We start from the raw sequence: 8,671 nt of genomic DNA on the forward strand, positions 1-8,671 counted from the left end.
TATGAAGCCCTTGGTATAGCAATCAATATGTATTGAAGAATTGCTGGAAGCTGGCACAAAGAAAAACTAGAAACTACTTGAGTCGGGGAAATGGATGATTAAATTCTGCCACATCTATGTTGCGGATTACCAGATAGGTATTTAAAAATAGTGAGCTGGTAAAGAATCTGCCTACCAATGCAGAAGATGCAAGAGACTGGGATTTGATCTGTGGGTCGGGAAAATCCCATAGAGAAGGAAGTGCCAATCTGCTCCAGTATTCTTGCCTGGAAAATTCCATGGACAGAGCAGGCTACCGGGCTATATTCCATGGGGACAAAAAGACTTGGGCCCAAATGAGCGCACACACACACATTGTTGAGATTTATTAACCATAAGTGATATCCATGATGCTTGTGAAATAAGAAAATTACATAAGGTAATATGATTTTATTTTGTTAAAATATCACAGCCTAAAAGCCTGCACTATACTATGTCAGAGCTCCCCTGGTTATGTGAAAGAATATCAGTACATTGCTAATGCTGGTAACTTCACGAGGGGGGCTAAGAAGACAATATCAATTTTTTTTTCTTTATACATCTTTGCATGTATTTATCTTTTTAGTCAAATCACCAGATGCAGTGAGGAAATATGATTTTGTGAAGCCATAACTTTAATAGAGAAAATTCTAAAAAATATACATAGCATATTCTTCAATTTTCAGGTACTGGATATTGTGAGATGGCCACCAATCTGGGTATAGATTTTGGAGAAAAACACAACACTACCCCAGTAAATGTGCATATCAGTTGTAAAGTGTATCACAATTTCAGAAATAATACAAAGGCTGAAGAAAGAATTGTTTAATGTGATAGAGGAAAATTTTTCAGAAAAAAGCATTAGTTATATCCCTTTTGCCCTACTTCCTTTTCCCTTTCTGAAGCAGCACCTCAGTTAAAGAACATATATTTCTTAAGAGAACTATAGATAGTTCCAAAATTTGTTTCACTGAAGCCCACATGTTTCCCACAGTAATAAAAAGCCTCTATGAAGAATCTTTCAGCATTCAGAATTTGATAATGGAAATGTGAGATTTTCTCTGGGTCTGCACTTTGTTAAAAAACTACCTACCATTTTTTAGGGCATGTAAACATTTTCCCACACACACCCCCAGAGGCTCCCATCAACAATTTTATTAAACTTGTCTTATCCAGGAAAAAAAGGACCATCTATTTCTTAAATATTTGCACTAGTAAACACTTGTGCATGGACACACACACACACACACACACTCCTAGTCTTTGTCCTCAGTTTATCGATCTTTTGCATACTTGAAAGCAAATTTACATGATGGGTGTGATGATGCAAATTTGGAGGATCAGAGACAGATCCTTTTCTCTGGCTACAAAAGGGAAAGTAATGAAAGAGTACAGTCAAAGTGGTTGAAGGAGGGCTGGGTAGGAGGAACAATTGGAGATAAAAGATTTGGAAGCAAGTGGGGAAGGAAAGAGACTTGGGAAGAAATGGCCAGTGCAGACGATTTATGTTGAAGGAAAAATTGCTGTTTTGTCACATGTACATAAATGTCCCTGTCTTCTATGTAATCTCTAGTAAAGCTTGTTAGAACTCTAATGTCTTGGAAAATAATTTACTTTTTAGAAATGAGATTTTTTTCAAGAGGTATGTTGGGTGAAATCAGACACTGGCTATGGGAGTCTGTGTACAGTGGATTATGAGAATTCAGGAAATATAGCCCTTACTGCTACTACATTATCTTGCTGTTGTTTGGGGAATGGAAACTTTCAGAGAAATCACAGGTCCTTAGCTTACAAATTATGCAAATTTCATGAACTAATAATTATCACATAAATTACATGTAGAACTTAAATTATGGATTAAGGGAGGAGGTGGGAGGAAGGGATTATAAACACTTAAATACGGTAATCAGGCTTGACTTCCAAATTGAGTTGCAAAGGCTAAAACTGTAATTGAGTAATTTAAGGAATATCTATTCCCACTGGTACCTCTCATTTTATGAGGCAACATCACAGTGTCTAAACAAAACAAATCTAAAGTCAGTGATCACATTTCCTAAGATGCTGGTAATAAACATTGGTCAAAATAATGGTGAACTTGACTATTCCTGTTTATATTTTTAGTGACTTAAATTGATCATTAAATTATAATTTTCAGTTTTATTTTTCAAATCACTTCTTTGAATTAGTTATTCCTCTAATCATAAAAAGAAAATGAGAAAAATATACTAGAGTGCAAAACAAAAAGAAAGGTCTATTTTTATTGTAGTCTTTTTTTTTCTATGCATTTGAAAGCATAAAATTTGTTTTCATTTAAAATAATACAAATATACTATTTTAAATAAAAACGTGCTTATTTTATAAACTGCTTATTATGGTACCAGAATAAAATTCAAGATCAAAAATAAAAATTCTGGATAAGGAGAAACAAACTGTAAATTGCTCCAACCAAAGGGAAAACTTACTTATGTCTATTCAATCAGGGATTAGATTTGATAGACAGACTGCCTGAAGAACTATGAATGGAGGTTTGTGACATTATACAAGAGGCAGTGATCAAGACAAACCCCAAGAAAAAAAAATGCAAAAAGGCAAAATGATTGCCTGAGGAGGCCTTACAAATAGATGAGAAAATAAGAGAAGCTAAAGGCAAAGGAGAAAAGGAAAGATATACCCATTGGAATGTAGAGTTCCAAAGAATAGCAAGGAAAGATAAGGAAGTCTTCCTCAGTGATCAATGTAAAGAAATAGAGGAAAATAATACAATGGGAAAGACTAGAGATCTCTTCAAGAAAATTAGAGATACCAAGGGAATATTTCATGCAAAGACAGGCACAAACAGGACAGAAATGGTATGGGCCTAATAGAAGCAGAAGATATTAAAAGAGCTGGCAAGAATACACAGGAGAACTGTACAAAAAAGACCTTCATGACCCAGATAACCACGATGGTGTGATCACTCACCTAGAGGCAGACATCCTGAAATGCGAAGTCAAGTGGGCCTTAGGAAGCATGAACAAAGGTAGGGGAGGTGAAGGAATTCCAGTTGAGCTATTTCAAATCCTGAAAGATGATGCTGTGAAAGTGCTGCACTCAATATGCCAGTAAATTTGGAAGTCTCAGCAGTGGCCACAGGACTGGAAAAGGTCAGTTTTCATTCCAATCCCTAAGAAAGGCAATGCCAAAGAATGCTCAAACTGCCACACAGTTGTACTCATCTCATGTTAGTGAAGTAATGCTCAAAATTCCCCAAGCCAGGCTTCAACAGTATGTGAACCGTGAACTTCCAGATGTTCAAGCTAAATTTAGAAAAGTCCGAGGAACCAGAGATCAAAGTGCTCTGTTGGATCATTGAAAAAGCAAGAGAGTTACAGAAAAGCATCTACCTCTGCTTTATTGGCTATGCCAAAGCCTTTGACTGCGTGGATCACAACAAACTGTGGAAAATTCTTCAAGAGATGGGAATACCAGATCACCAGACCTGCCTCCTGAGAAATCTGTATGCACATCAAGAAGCAACAGTTAGAACTGGACATGGAACAACAGACTGGTTCCAAATCAGAAAAGGAGTACATCAAGGCTGTGTATTGTCACCCTGCTTATTTAACTTACATGCAGAGTACATCATGTGAAATGTCAGGCTGGATGAAGCCCAAGCTGGAATCAAGATTTCTGGAAGAAATATCAATAACCTCAGATATGCTGATGACAACACCCTTATGACAGAAAGTGACGAGGAACTAAAGAGCCTCTTGATGAAAGTGAAAGAGGAGAGTGAAAAAGTTGGTTTAAATCCCAACAGTCAGAAATCTAAGATCATAGCATCCAGTCCTTATCACTTCATGGCAAATAGATGGGGAAACAGTGGGAACAGTGAGAGACTTTATTTTTTGGGCTCCAAAATCACTGCAGATGGTGACTGTAGTGATGAAATTAAAAGAGGCTTGCTCCTTCTAGGAAAATTATGACCAAACTAGACAGCATATTAAAAAGCAGAGACGTTACTTTGCCAATAAAGGTCCATCTTGTCAAAGCTATGGTTTTTCCAGTAGTCATGTATGGAGATGAGAATTGGACTATAAAAAAAGCTGAGTACCAAAGAACTGATGCTTTTAAACTCTGGTGTTGGTGAAGACTCTTGAGAATATCTTGGACAGCAAGGACATCCAACTAGTCAATCCTAAAGGAAATCAGTCCTGAATATTCATTGAAAGGACTGATGCTGAGGCTGCAACTCCAATACTTTTGCCACCTGAGAACTGACTCATTTGAAAAGACCCTGATGCTGGGAAAGATTGAAGACAGGAGAAGGGGATGACAGAGGATAAGATGGTTGGGTAGCATCGCCGACTCGATGGCCATGAGTTTGAGTAAGCTTCAGGAGTTGGTGATGGACAGGGAAGCCTGGCATGCTGCAGTCTATGGGGTCACAGAGAGTCGGACATGATTTTAGCGACAGAACTGAACTTATTCAATCTCCTTGCACCATTTAATAAAAATTCTTGTATTTGGGGCAGCTAATTGTTTCCATGTGCATTTGATATTTTCTTAGAGTCTAAAAAATATCAAAAAGCAATTTTTTTTTTCTCTCCAAATCTTTCCTTTAATGTCAGGTAGTTTCAACCCCCCACCCCCACACAAGATACATATCATAGAGGAAGGGACCTGAAGGCATCTGAGTCATGCATGGTGTGGTGCGTACAAACCTTGGCCCAGATCAAAGGAGCAGTCAAGTGCCTGGAAGAAGGATGGCACTTGTTTTCCCCTTCCCATTTTTCTTTCCTACTGTCCTTCAACTAAAGTCTATGGAAGAGAAAGAAATTTAATCAGTGAAAAGTTTAGTTTTTAGAGATGCTGTAACTTTCAACTTGGTGATGGACAGGAAGACCTGGCGTGCCATGGTTCATGGGATTGTAAAGAGTTGGACACGACTGAGTGACTGAACTTAACTGAAACCCAATTTAAAAGGCAGTAACACAAAGTCAAAGTCATATGGACTTTTGTCAGTGAAGTGATGTCTCTACTTTTCATACTCTGTCTAGGTTTGTCATACCTTTTCTTCCAAAGAGCTAGTGTCTTTTTAATCTCATAGCTGCAGTCACCATCCACAGTGATTTTGGAGCCCAAGAAAATAAAGTCTGTCACTGTTTCCATTATTTCCCCATCTATTTGCCATGAAGTGATGGGACCAGAAGCCATGATCTTTGTTTTTTGAATATTGAGTTTTAAGCCAGCTTTTTCACTCTCCTCTTTCACCCTCATCAAGAGACTCTTTAGTTCCTTCTATGCTTTCTACTATTAGAGTAGTATCATCTGCATATCTAAGGTTGTTGACATTTCTCCTAGCAATTTTGATTTCAACTTGTGAGTCATCCAGTCCATCATTTCTCATGATTTACTCGGAATGTAAGTTAAATAAACAGGTTGACAATATACAGCCTTGACATACTCCTTTCCCAATGTTGAACCAGTCCATTGTTCCAAGTCAGATTCTAACTTGCTTCTTGACCTACTTACAGGTTTCTCAGGAGACAGGTAAGGTATTTACCTGTCTCTAAGAATTTTTCCCATTTGTTGTGATTGGCACAGTCAAAGGCTTTTGTATAGTGAATGAAGCAGAAGTAGGTTTTTTTTTTTGGAATCCCCTTGCTTTTTATAAGATCCAGCGTATGCTGGCAATTTGATCTTTGGTTCCTCTGCCTTTTTTTAGTCCAGCTTGTACGCCTGGAAATTCTTGGTTCATGTACTGTTAAAGCCTAATTGAATGATTTTCAGCATTATCTTTATATTCAGTTCAGTTCAGTCACTCAGTCGTGTGCAACTCTTTGTGAGTCTATGAACTGCAGCGCGTCAGGTCTCTCCGTCCATCACCAACTCCCGGAGTCCATCCAAACTCTTGTCCATTGAGTTGGTGATGCCATCCAACTATCTCATCCTTTGTCATCCCCTTCTCCTCTTACCCTCAATCTTTCCCAGCATCAGGGTCTTTTCACATGAGTCAGCTCTCTGCATCAGGTGGCCAAAGTATTGGAGTATCAGCTTCAACATCAGTGCTTCCAGTGAACACCCAGGACTGATCTCCTTTAGGATGGACTGGTTTGATCTCCTTGCAGTCCAAGGGACTTTCAAGAGTTTTCTCCAACACCACAGTTCAAAAGCATCAACTCTTCGGTGCTCACCTTTCTTTATAGTCCAATTCTCACATCCATACATGACTACTGAAAAAAATCATAGCCTTGAGTAGTTAGACCTTTGTTGACAAAGTAATGTCTCTGCTTTTTAATATGCTATCTAGGTTGGTCATAACTTTCCTTCCAAGGAGTAACGGTCTTTTAATATTATCATGGCTGCAACCACCATCTGCAGTGAACTTGGAGCCCTCCAAAACAAAGTCATCCACTGTTTCTCCATCTATTTGCCATGAAGCGATGGGACTGGATGCCATGATCTTAGTTTTCTGAATGTTGAGCTTTAAGCCAACTTTTTCACTCCTCTTTCACTATCATCAAGAGGCTCTTAGTTCTTCTTCACTTTCTGCCATAAGGGTGGTGTGATCTGCATATCTGAGGTTGTTGATATTTCTCCCAGCAATCCTGATTCCAGATTGTGCTTCCTCCAGCCCAGCGTTTCTCATGATATACTCTTAATATAAGTTAAATAAGCAGAGTGACAATACACAGCCTTGACGTACTCCCTTCCCAATTTGGAACCAGTCTGTTGTTCCATGTCTAGTTCTAACTGTTGCTTCCTGACCTGCATACAGGTTTCTCAAGAGGCAGGTCAGGTGGTCTGGTATTCCCATCTCTTTCAGAATTTTCAGCAGTTTATTGTGATCCACACAGTCAAAGGCTTTGGCATAGTCAATAAAACAGAAATAGACGCTTTTCTGGAACTCTCTTGCTTCTTCGATGATCCAGTGGATGTTGGCCTTTTGATCTCTGGTTCCTCTGCCTTTGCTAAAACCAGCTTGAACATTTGGAAGTTCACGGTTCATGTATTGCTGAAGCCTGGCTTGGAGAATTGTGAGCATTACATTACTAGCGTATGAGATGAGTGCAATTGTATGGTAGTTTGAGCATTCTTTGGCATTGCCTTTCTTAGGGATTGGAATGAAAACTGATCTTTTCCAGTCCAGTGGCCACTGCTGAGTTTTCCAAATTTGCTGGCATATTGAGTATAGCACTTTTACAGCATCATCTTTCAGGACTTGGAATAGCTCAACTGGAATTCCATTACTCCACTAGCTTTGTTCATAGTGATGCTTCCTAAGGTCCACTTCACATTCTAGGATGTCTGGCCCTAGGTGAGTGTGAGTGATCTCACCATCGTGATTATCTGGATCGTGAAGATCTTTTTCGTACAGTTCTTCTGTGTGTTCTTGCCACCTCTTCTTCATATCTTCTGCTTCTGTTAGGTCCCTACCATTTCTGTCCTTTATTGAGCCCATCTTTGCATGAAATGTTCCCTTGGTATCTCTAATTTTCCTGAAGAGATCTCTAGTGTTTCCCATTCTATCATTTTCCTCTATTTCTTTGCATTGATTGCTGAGGAAGACTTTCTTATCTCTCCTTGCTCTTCTTTGGAACCCTGCATTCAAATGGGTATTCTTTCCTTTTCTCCTTTGCTTTTGGCTTCTTTTCTTTTCACAGCTATTTGTAAGGCCTTCTCAGATAGCCATTTTGCTTTTTTGCGTTTCTTTTTCTTGGGGATGGTCTTAATCCCTGTCTCCTATAGAATGTCATGAACCTCCATCCATAGTTCATCAGGCACTCTGTCTATCAGATCTAGTCCCTTAAATATATTTCTCACTTCCACTGTGTAGTCATAAGAAATTTGATTTAGGTCATACCTGAATGGTCTAGTGGTTTTCCCCATTTTCTTCAATTTAAGCCTGAATTTGGCAATAAGGACTTCATTATCTGAGCCACAGTCGGCTCCCAGTCTTGTTTTTGCTGACTGTATAAAGCTTCTCCATCTTTGGCTGCAAAGAATATAATCAGTCTGATTTCAGTATTGACCATCTGGTCATGTCTGGACCATCTACACATGGACCATCTGGTGATGTCCATGTGTAGAGTCTTCTCTTGTGTTGTTGGAAGAGGGTGTTTGCTATGGCCAGTGCATTCTCTTGGCAGAACTCTATTATTAGCCTTTGGCCTGCTTCGTTCTGTACTCCAAGACCAAATTTGCCTGTTACTCCAGGTGTTTCTTGACTTCCTACTGTTGCATTCCAGTAAGTACTGCATTTTGGACTCTTTTGTTGCCTGTGACAGCTGCTCCATTTCTTCTCAGGGATTCCTGCCCACAGTAGTAGATACAATAGTCATCTGAGTTAAGTTTACCCATTCTAGTCCATCTTAGTTCTCTGATTCCTAGAATGTCGACGTTCACTCTTGCCATCTCCTGTTTGACCACTTCCAATTTGCCTTGATTCATGGACCTAACATTCCAGGTTTCTATGCAGTATTGCTATTTACATCATTGAACCTTGCTTCTATCACCAGTCCCATCTATAACTGGCTGTTGTTTTTCCTTTGGCTCCATCTTTTCATTCTTTCTGGAATTATTTCCCCACCCATCTCCTGTATCATATTTTGCACCTACCGACCTGGGGAGTTCATCTTTCAGTGTCCTATCTTTTTGACTTTTCATACTT

The sequence above is a fragment of the Muntiacus reevesi genome, chromosome 10 (genome assembly GCF_963930625.1).
Source record: "Muntiacus reevesi chromosome 10, mMunRee1.1, whole genome shotgun sequence".
NCBI lineage: Eukaryota > Metazoa > Chordata > Mammalia > Artiodactyla > Cervidae > Muntiacus > Muntiacus reevesi.